Here is a 10,583-nt window from a genome sequence, read left to right as displayed (position 1 = left end):
ATCTTATCTAGTGTCATTAGCATAGTAGAGCTTCTTTCAATTTCAATTATCTGGACTTTAAGATTCATACTATGTAGAAACCGATGATTTTTCAAATGCACACACAGTGGCGGAGCTTGAACGAAAATCTTGGGGTGGCCGACATAAAAATATAATATATAAATTAAATATATAAATAATATTATATAACAAAAATTTAAGTTGTAATAAATACAAAGTGAAGTATCAACTAATTTAACTACATGACTTAAAAATATCTTAAAGTAATGCTCTACGCTCTTTAATTAACTTGAAATCATTAATAATAAACTCAGAACTGATACTTGCAGCAATTTCCCTTTCAATATAAACCGTCATGCTATCTGCCAAAAAGTCAGCTTCCATCTTGTTTCTTAACTTTGATTTAATAATTTTCATTGCTGAAAAAGATCTAGTGGCAGTAGAAACCGGAAGAGTCATGATAAGACGAAGTAGTCTATCAATCAAGTAGAAATTTTGCGTCTTTTCAATTGCAACCAAACATGAGCACAATTCTTGGATAGTTGATAAATTATTCAAATTTAAATCTTGACGAGCATCAACCAAGAAATGTTGGAGTTGAAATTTCAAATTAATTTTCTCTTGCATGTTGAAATCCACAGGGTAATATTTTTCAACTAGAGTGCAAATTTTTTCAATTTATGTGCGACAAAAAACTCAAACACTTCATATAGACATAAAATCAAACACCTTATGTGCGACAAAAAAACTCAAACACTTTACATTGACATAAAATCAAACACCTTATGTGCAACACAAAAACTCAAAAAAATCAGCACTAACGTCTAATTGAAACTCCAAATCAAAATTCCAAACTCCAAATCAAAGATTCAAACTCAACACTAACAATGTAAGCTTTAAATTTCATGCTAACATAAATCAAACCTAACAAAAATCAGCAATAACAAAATAGAAATTCGATCCTTTTGAGAGTTTCAGCGAACAAAGCAGTCAGGCAGAGGCGATTGTCGTGAATCCGATTATGGAAGAGGGAGAGAGGAAGGCTGCTGTAACTTGTAAGCAAGAGGGAAAGAATCAGAGAAGAGAACAGAGAAGGAGAGAGGCTGGATGGAAGAGAGAAGAAGAAAGAGAAAACTGAATTAGGTTTAGGTATTCTTGTAATTCTTTGGTTTTAATATGGGCATTTTAGTCATTTTACCCCCCCCCCCTGCACACACACACAAATAATCAAAGGAGGTGAGCAATTGAATTACAAGAAATACAGTTATAATAGAGGAAAAGCTAGAACAATTAGAAAAATAACATATAGAAATGTTTAAATTAAGTTGGTTTGAAGAATAATGTCCTTTAACCATTATTTTTGTGATAACAAAGAATATAAAAGAACAATTTATACTATAATATGTGTCTAAGTATGCAGATCTTTTGAGGAGTTTTTCTTAGTGAATCATTTGATCAAATAAGCGTATCATTTGGTTCTTCTGATGTGAATCATCTGGTCAACCTTATTCCTTTAAAGGTCATCATCATTTGGTCAACATAATGATAAAATTCAATCGTGCCATTGTCAATCATCTGAAAAAAGCACACCTAGCACAAAACATGAAGCGTATGTTACTTCATTTGGTGTGATTCGTATGGAAGATCAATTTGTTCATTAGTTGTGTTTTGCCTTGAAGAACAATCATTTGCAATCAAACAAAATTTGTCTTAAACAAGAGAAATTTATGAAGAAGATAGTATGGAGCTAAAAGGAAGTATTTAAGGAATAAATTTTGAAATTTACTAAGTTTTCCTTATAAGACATTTTTGTACAAGTTATGGACAACATTCTCTTCAAAGGTATGAAAAGTTCCATTATATATAGGTCATGATTCTCATAGTACTATTAGTACTTCTACCACTTTGCAAAAGCAATAATAATACTACACACATATATGTAGAAAGTTGTTCACTTATTAGTGTGTTCTCAAATCTCTATAAAAGAGTTATGTGGACTTCATTTTCATTTTAACTTAGCCAAGTTGTGGCTTGAATCCTTAAAGGGTTTGATTGTAGTAAGCTAAAAGTTTGGGAAAACCTAGGGTATAGTTAGTTGACATTATTACACTCTGGTGGTTTGTATTTCGGAGATTATTTGAGATGTAGATAAAAGATTGTTAAATTCTTCATTTGTGAAAGATAGTTTATGTCTTTGTAGGAAAATAAACTATTTTATATTTGGATTTGATGTTTTCTCTGAATTTTTGAACTGCACTCAGAGGAATAAAAATGTAGAGATTATTGCCGAAATAAAAATATAGAGATAACTGTCGAAATATTTTCTTTTAAAAGTAAGATTGTAAAAGAAAAGAGTTAAGTGAAACAGGAAAAACAACTGGAAGGATTTTCTTCAACCTATTATATGTTTTTTAGGGGATGCATGTTAAGTATTACCACTTTTTTTTTCTCACAAGTCATATGTGCATTCTTATATTTAACCTACAATATAATTGGTCTATTATGAAATTTTACAATTTGGTGGATGTTATAATTAGACATTAATAGCAAACATACATGAAAACAACATAAATTTCTAATAATTGTGTTGCTATAAATATCTTTAATAGTAGGTGAGTGTTTCTATGATATGTCAAAATATATGTAGTTTGTCTTGTTTTCCTTTGACAATCTTCAAACTTTTGATACTTTTAAGCTACTAATGTATTTATGAATATGCTACATTAAAATTGGAAACAACTGTTGCAACAAACACCTGCACAACATCTCACGGTGAATTTAAAACAAAATCAAATCTCCATTTCCACAAATACTTGTATGTGAAACCACATTCGCATTGCCAATACATGACACAACAATACTCTACTACAACACACATATAATAAAAAGGCAATAAGATTGTGTACCTAGATAGTTTTTCAAAGACATTATTGAAACGCACTAAATTAATACATGATTCCATAAATAGTCATTAACATAAAAACTCCGTTTTCATGACTAACAAATCACATGAATAATCTAAATTTTCAAATGCTTAAAGTTCTAAATAGTGAAAACCAATTCATATCCATGATCCGTGTTCTTTGATCGATCAAACTTATACCAACCTTGCCCAACATAGTATGCATTGTTGTCTCCCCATGAGTGATAAACATTGCAAGGAAAATTCATCTCCATGGATAGTGACGTAGGCACTACTAGAAAAACAGGATTTAGCGTCGGCCCAAAGCCAACGCTAATAGGGCAAAAGCTGACGCTAACGTCGATTTAGCGTCAGTGTCGGGCCTAGGCTAAAACGATCGAAGCTAATTATTAGCGTCGGCCAAATATCATTCGACGCTACACCGACGCTATGTGTAAAATTGAAACATCTGACGCTAAAAATGTCAGTTGCCACGTCAGCAGGGGGAAAAATAGTTGTGTCGGATGGCCGACGCTAACGTCAACAAACAATAGTCAACAAATTTGTAGCGTCAGCTGACCGACGCTAAAATCAATATAAAAGTCAACTGTATTTATATTGTAGCCCCTGCTTAATTTCATTTTTTTAATAATATAATTGATTGCTAATAAACATTAAAAGTCATTCATTGATAGCATAACAAACGCACCAGAGTATTAAATAACATAACAAAATATCATGTGTTCTGAAACTACAAAATAACAAATAATATCGAATAACAACTTTAACAAAGTTACTTAATACATAATTGTCAACCAATTACTACAAAAAGTAAGCATAACTATGACATTAAGGTTCGTCCAGCGACACGTCGTCCAAATTATGATCGTAATGAGGATGCGAAGGAGGATGACTCGCAGTAGATGATCCACTAGCTGATTGACGGTGCAAAACGTCAATTTTATCTCCAAAGCATTGCTTTAATGCATCAAAATCATTCTCTAACTTCTTTGAACGCTCCCTAGCCTCTTCGGCGACCTTTGTAGCCACTTGATCCTGGGCCACTGCATCTTGAGCAATTTGTTCAGCTCTAATTCTAGCTGGCCTCTCCGCTTCTAAAGACATCCCAGTCATAGAATTAGAAGGATTCTGGGAATGTTGTGTAAGCGATACACACCCCTGTCGGATGTTAATGGACAAGTCTCTCGTACCATAAACTCGACCACGAGTGCAACCCCCTGCAGATTCAGTCAATAACTTAAGTATTGTCCCTCCATCTATCTCTTTAACACTTTCTTCACTTGTTTCGCCAATTTGTGTTTGTACTTCCTCCATTTTTTTTTTAAATGTTCCCTGATAAATGGAATAAATTTATGATGTAATATATGATCAAATTTCTAAAATAAATTAAACAAACAAGTGTATAATAAAGGGATTGCTCTTCTAGGTATAAATGACATCATATTATTTTTTGGTTGATTTGTAATATAAAGAATTTGCATAAAGAATTTACATAAATATAGAACATACATAGGTAGATTATGCGCGACTATCAACCCAAGCGCCATTTTTCCTCTTGTGGGTTGTCAAAAATAACTCATCTGGAAGTAAATCTCTTTGAAGGTTATTTCTCTACAAATAAAATCAAGATTATTAGATCACAACTCAGAATTAGATATCATAACATTAAATTGTATTAATTTTAAGTAAATGTAAATTTAATACATACGAGCTCTATCGCAACATCAATATGAGCCTTGCGGCCTGAGGTGTGGACAACCCCGCCTCTTGTTGAAGCTCGATTGGTCTTATTTTAGTTGAAGATGTTCTTGAATGATGTACATTCCCAATATGCTTGAAGACCAGTCCCTTTTTTCCTCACCTTTGTAAGCATATCTGATAGTCTTTTAGCGACCTTTTGTTCAAACAGATGTTTCACAATATCATTATGACAAGGATCCCACGATACCTTCTCCTAGGAATAACAAAAAGTATATATGTAATAACTACTATCAACAAAATAGATTACACAATTCTCCCTATATATGCTAGAAAAATGAATTGAACATATAATTATATTCAAAGGCTTACCGCAAACTTTTCAAACTAATCTTGTCTAATTATGTCAGTGGTTGCACTCCAACCATAGATAGGCTCACGAAATTGTTTTTGTATGGCATACCTAACGGCATCTGCAACTGCATTGCTAGGAGTGAGTCTGCATTAATGTATTGAAGAAATAAAGTATTAAGTAAATAATATGTGTCTATACTTATGCTTCTAATATTAAGAAAATAAATCATTGTTGTAACTTACCCTTTACCATAAGGTCGTATAATGGTTTTTTCATTATCATCTCTCACAAGCACGATAGGAGGAATGTTCCCTTGACCCACCTCCTTATCATCTTGGTTGTGGTCCCCAATTTCCACCCTATCCTCATGACCATCGGAAGTTTGTTCCACATTCTTCTCTACCAAAGCCTCACGTGGGGAATGTTGTGAAGAGGCACCCATGGTATGAATACTTAAACCTGGAGTCGACATAAAGACAAATACCTCAAGGGTTGAGGCATGGATGGGAGATGGTGTCGAGTGGGATGGTGGTGTTATAGTATCAGTAGGTGCTACAATCTTAGTTGATGTTGGAGGCTGAGACGGGGCTGGAGACGAACAATGAAGTGGCCAAGTGGTAGACAAGTTGCGACGTATGACATCCCGCTGCTCATTAAGTTTATCCGGTCGCAATATATTTGGTTTACCCCTAGTAGGATGAGCCTTTCCTTTATCACCGCCACCTTTGTTAGTCATTTGTTGTTATAAAGTAAAAAAGAGTAAATAAAAAATGTCACATAAGTACAAAATGAACAGTGCAATACAAAATACATAATACAATTTATCAAAATACAAGTTGCTTAAGTAGACAATTTATCAAAATACATAATAAAGAACCCGCAAGTTGTAATATGTTCGATCACAAAATACATAATACATAAACAATTTATCAGAATCAACAAGTGGCTTAAGTACAAAATACACAGTGTAATACAAAATACATAAAATAAACTCTAATATTATGCAATACAAAATACTACTGTAATATGTTTGATCACTATCCTTTCTCCCTTCACTACAATCTTCAATCAAAATCCTTCGAACACATCTACTTGTGAGTTGTCACGTAAACAAGATATGGATTCTATTTCTGCAATTGGTAGAACATGTAACATCCCATCAGACTGATAAGGCATTTCATCCTCTGTGTTGTCAATCTCCACGTGACCCCTTGGTTTTGTGGTAATTGCCAAACACCATCCACGCTTATCTCTACATATTTCTGGATAGTGGACATAATACACTTGTCTTGTTTTTTGCACCAGGATGAAAGGATCATAAAGATGATAACGTTTATCCATCTTAATATCAACAATTTGATATTGTGGATGAATCATTGTACCCCTATTTTTTGTTGGGTCAAACCATTCACAATAAAATAATGCAACCTTGTCCTTCAGACCAAAGTAATCTAGTTCTATGATATAGTTGATCGTGCCATAATAATCATCTTCTCCTCCTTCAGTAAGACCCCTTACACGCACCCCACTATTGATTGTCTTTTTATCAATGTTGTAGGCCTTAGTGTGAAAAGTGTACCCGTTAACAAAGTAAATGTTCCAAGATATTGCCATTGATGAAGGACCACGAGATAGTGCTATTATGTCTTTGTTGGTCACTTCATTTGCCTCGTTATTTACATATGCTTTCAGCCATATCGGAAACTCTGCATGTATACGTCTAGATGTGTCTTCTTCATTGATTGAGTGATTCTCCAAGAATAAGATGTCAACAATCACATAGTTCATAAGTAAATATGTATTATGGTTTGCATCAATATAATTTTCCACGCATTATGATGAACACTTACTCAAGATATGGTTAAATTTCATCACAATTAATCAACACGTGTACTTGAGCAGATTTCCATTCGTTATCTGTTAGATAATGTGTTCTAGACTTCCCATTAGGTCGACCTCGTTTCAGCAAGATGGATAGTGAAGGTTGGAGATCATCACATTCTAAATGACGATTATTACTTAAATTGGTGGTCGGCAACAAATTGAATGACTTGAAATAATGAGAACAAAAATAAGTTGTCTCATGTTGTATATAGTCGGCGCATATGGAGCCTTCAACCCTAGCCTTGTTTGTCACTGTCCGCTTTGAGACTCCCATTGAGTTGAAGAAACCTTGTCGCGGCCTAAAATTTCGAGTTTTTCCTCGAATTCTGTGGAGTCACCACCAAAATTTATTTTAAAATAGGAAAAATATTGGGAAACCCTTAAAAAAAATAAAAATGGTCTTTGAAACCAGATTTTGAGTTCGGGAGTCGATTATGCGTAGGGAAGGTACTAGCACCCTACGACATCCGCTAAAAACGGCTACCTATAATTAAATGTGCAAAATTATATCAACTTAACTATATTTATTTCTCTTTATTATTAAATATGGATATAAAATTAATTTTTATAAATATGATTTTTTGAGATAAAAGCGTGTTTAAAAGAGTAAAAAAAAAGTTTTTATTATTGTGCTTGACAAGAGTGTGATCTTGCTCCTACGTATCTCCCGGTGCGATGGAAAAATCAAAGCTACATAGTTCTTGGTAGAAAATGTGGATATGTTGATTGCTTTTAAATAAATTTTTTTTGACAAACATAAAGAAATAAACTTGCTTGATTTGAATAATTATCTTAAAATATGAATTTTAAGACGATCGAATTGTACAACACGTGTCTCAAAATTCAAGGAGTAAAAAGATGTCACATCTTATTTAATCCTCTTAAGAATATTTTATTTTTTATTTTTAAATTGAATTTCAAAACAAACAAATAGTTTAATTTGTATCTTAACAACTCCAAGATTAAAAAATAATAATAATAATAATAATAATAATAATTAAATTTTTAAAAATAAGTTTTAGAGTTATCAAAATATATAATTTGTATTATGTAACTCCGAGATTAAAATATTTTAATTAATTTTAAATAATTTTTATGATTAATTTGTTTATGAATTTTTAGTTTATTAATTTATTTGCGATTATGAGATTTAGAACTATCAAATTGTCACAATTTGTATTCTAATAACTCAAAGATTAAAAAGATGTCACATCTAGTTAATTTTTCATGAAATATTTGTTATTATTTTATTTTTTTTTATTTTTAAAAAAAATGATACTAAATATAAATTTAAATGATTATTCAAAATAAAATTAATAATAAACACGAAAATAAAATAGCGAAAAGAAAAATATATGAACATGTGGCTTAAAATAAAAAATAATACTAATTACAAATGTAATTCTCTTTTAAAATATTTTGTATTTTAATAAGTTAAAAAATAAAATTCATTTTAATATTAAATAGCACAAAAAAAATATAATATAAAATAAATAATATTTATAACCTTTTAATTGTGCCTATAATTACTTATATTAAATAGAAATATCAACATTAAATGAAATAAATAAATATAATAAGTATTTAATGTGAAATAGTTGTCTTGAACATGGAAACCGTACCACTGCAAAGACAGCAGTAGAAAAGTTTTTTTTCACAAAAAAAAACACAGTTTTCACGTTTTCCAACAGCACAATTTTTGTAAGTTTTTAAAAAAAACACAGTTTTTCTTCTCAAGCACAACAAGATATGAACCAAATTTTCAACCAAACATTTATTACCAACATCTATTTTTTTTCCAGAAACTACATAAAAAATAAAACAGATTTCCAAACTCGCATCAAACATTAATCTCAAACAAAACACTACTATTTAAACCTTACATCAACACAAAAATATCATCTTTCAATAATGTACATTATAAACAGAATGTGAAAATACCTTTTCCGATAAGAATAGAGGCGGTGCTATGCAGAAGGTGGTGTATCCTTCTTCTTCTTTATTTATATTAGAAACAACAAGCAAACAAAACTGTTTTTTAGTTGCAATCTTTTTTTTTTTTTTGTAAAATCAATCCCTCCCGATCTCTCTCTTCCCTTCACGTTGATTTTGTTTTCTAATATATAGGCTAAAATGAAGAAGAGGTGTGTTCATCTTATAAATTAAAGGTATGGATTTTACCTGTTTTGGCAACCAGATCAAGCAAACTCATACAGTTAAGGGAATGAGAGGCTGGACTTTTTGATGAGTATTCAAGCCGATAAACTTAATACCATTATTAGATTGAAAAATAATAAAATTAAATTAAATGAATAAAAAGAAAGTGAAAATGCAGAAACAGTAAACGTGAAAGAACTGGTAAACGTGGAATGAGGAATAAGCATAGGAAAAAGTGGGATGGGATGCGTGGCAGGAAAATTTAATATTTCTTTATATATTTTTTTGTTTTGCTTTGGATTTTTTTTTGTTTTTTTTATTGTATTTTTAATGTTAAATATAATTATTACAATTTTTACAAATAAACATATTTTTTTAAATTATTTTTATTTTGTAGGACAAAATTGAGATGTTACAGCTGCCCCTATTTAATTATCTTTTAGGCGGTAGAAAAATAATTAAATATAAAGATCTAAATTTTGTAAAAAGTAAATTAATTTAGAATATAGGAGAAAAATAAAAAATAATTTGAATTATAAAAAAAAAATAATAATAAAATTGATGATTTAAAAAACGAAAGCATGTAAAAGATGTTGGTGATTGACAACAAAAAATAAAAAATAAAAAAACCATATTATGAGCAACGCAAATAAGATTATTCCGGTTGGTTAGCGATGCGTAGATCGATATATAGATAAAATGATCGTCTTCAGAGTGTTTACCGATGCGTTGATCGACATGAATAAAGTGATGATAGTCTTCGGACTGATTACCCGATGCATAGATCGACATAAAATAAAGTGATGATCGTCTTTGGATTGATTACCGATGCGTAGATCGACATAAATAAAGGGATGATCGTCTTCGGATTGATTACCGAGGCGTAGATCGACAATATAAATAAAGGGATGACTACAACAAAACATGAGTTTAGAAGGTAAATAAAAGGAGATAAATTTGTTTTTATTTTATTTTTTTATTTTTTTTAAAAGAAAACATGTATATGGTAATTGCAATGCAAACGTATAATGAATAATGTGACACCAAAGTTGTTGAGTATAAATAAAATATACATATAAGACATGCATGATTAATTCATTATGCATGATATAAAGAGGTTGTTGAGTATATATAAAATATGAGTGAAGATGCATAAATCATATATGACTACTTGAAAAAATGTAAGATGTATGCAATCAAGATAGATTCTTGTTTATTTATTTATTTTATTATTTTTTAATTCCCCCGATCCTTATACGACTTTATACATCTACAAGATTCAATGAAGATAACAATCGTTCTTTGCATGATGATTCTAATATATTTTGTGAAATCACATTTTTTCGTCTTTTGAGGCCGATCAAATTTGCATTGTTTAAAATGCTTACCCTTCATTTTTCTTATACACCCAATATCTTGCGTTCCCGTGTATATATTTTCAAGCGTCAAAATATTTAAGATATTTTTTTTATATTTTCATATATTTCAAATTTCCATATTTATTATCATAAAATAACATTTTTTTTAAAACGTTAGAACAAACAACAATGAGACTAAATTTGTTTA

General features: G+C 30.7%; 1 pseudogene; it reads right to left on the bottom strand.

Moving 5' to 3' along the window:
• Nucleotides 1-7,109: 7,109 nt before the first annotated feature.
• LOC140919085 (uncharacterized) overlaps nt 7,110-10,583 on the bottom strand; it is a 14,394-nt pseudogene continuing 10,920 nt past the window's right edge.

The sequence above is a fragment of the Cicer arietinum genome, chromosome 8 (assembly GCF_000331145.2).
Source record: "Cicer arietinum cultivar CDC Frontier isolate Library 1 chromosome 8, Cicar.CDCFrontier_v2.0, whole genome shotgun sequence".
NCBI classification, from domain to species: domain Eukaryota; kingdom Viridiplantae; phylum Streptophyta; class Magnoliopsida; order Fabales; family Fabaceae; genus Cicer; species Cicer arietinum.
This window is presented reverse-complemented; position numbering and strand designations above follow the sequence as displayed.